The sequence below is a fragment of the Acyrthosiphon pisum genome, chromosome A3 (genome assembly GCF_005508785.2).
Source record: "Acyrthosiphon pisum isolate AL4f chromosome A3, pea_aphid_22Mar2018_4r6ur, whole genome shotgun sequence".
In the NCBI taxonomy this organism is placed as follows: Eukaryota; Metazoa; Arthropoda; class Insecta; order Hemiptera; family Aphididae; genus Acyrthosiphon; species Acyrthosiphon pisum.
Window position 1 is genome coordinate 7,945,948 of NC_042496.1, and position 245 is coordinate 7,946,192.

General features: G+C 28.6%; 1 protein-coding gene and 1 long non-coding RNA gene across 2 annotated transcripts in view; one reads left to right on the forward strand and one right to left on the reverse strand.

The window, feature by feature from the left end:
• Window positions 1-239, reverse strand: part of LOC115034388 — a 4,727-nt gene extending 4,488 nt beyond the window's left edge. Inside the window, exon 1 of the long non-coding RNA XR_003839754.1 lies at window positions 122-239. This is a non-coding gene — a long non-coding RNA (uncharacterized LOC115034388). The remainder of the gene's footprint in view (window positions 1-121) is intronic.
• LOC100162332 (vacuolar protein sorting-associated protein 62) overlaps window positions 1-245 on the forward strand; it is a 23,901-nt gene that overhangs the window by 15,236 nt on the left and 8,420 nt on the right. The gene's annotated exons all lie outside the window — the stretch shown is intronic.

Consider the following 245-nt stretch of genomic DNA (forward strand, 5'->3'; position numbering starts at 1 on the left):
GATCCCGATGAGATAAATCACGATTCCAATATTAAGTTCCATTCACAAATGCGAAGAGATTGTTCAAGATTACTGCAGACTAATTATTCTATAATTAACAACATTATAATATTGAACTTACTACTATGGACGAGTCACGAGTGTTCCGTTAGATATATCTTCTCGTGCATCAATTATAAATGAATTACATTTTGAATTTTTCAGCACTATCAATCATAGTTTTATTTTAGATATATATCTTTTTA